Source organism: Cephus cinctus, unplaced genomic scaffold, assembly GCF_000341935.2.
Source record: "Cephus cinctus unplaced genomic scaffold, Ccin1 Ccin1_scaffold0189, whole genome shotgun sequence".
Lineage (NCBI taxonomy): Eukaryota > Metazoa > Arthropoda > Insecta > Hymenoptera > Cephidae > Cephus > Cephus cinctus.
Genome location: NW_014332911.1, coordinates 135313 through 135562, shown reverse-complemented (window position 1 = coordinate 135562; position 250 = coordinate 135313). Strand labels below are relative to the sequence as shown.

General features: G+C 47.6%; 1 protein-coding gene across 1 annotated transcript in view; it reads right to left on the bottom strand.

Annotated features, from left to right (window-relative positions):
- LOC107264641 (serine/threonine-protein kinase/endoribonuclease IRE1) overlaps nucleotides 1-250 on the bottom strand; it is a 7849-nt gene that overhangs the window by 4628 nt on the left and 2971 nt on the right. The window lies entirely within an intron of this gene.

Genomic DNA, 250 nt, shown 5'->3' with positions numbered 1-250 from the left:
CCCTTCACCAATTAATAAATTGGGAGACTCACCGGAGCTGGTGCAGCTAATCCGTGGAGGCCGAGAACTGTATCCAAAGGACACTCTGGTGGACACTACACTAAAGCACAGCACTACACCTTCGGAACATTCACAGGAATTCATAGAATTGCCTGGATATCGCGAGAACAGCGCGAGAACTGTACGAATCGAGAACTTGCTATACTGTAGCGAAACACGGCAAGAAAAACTATCAACAGATAGCACGGGA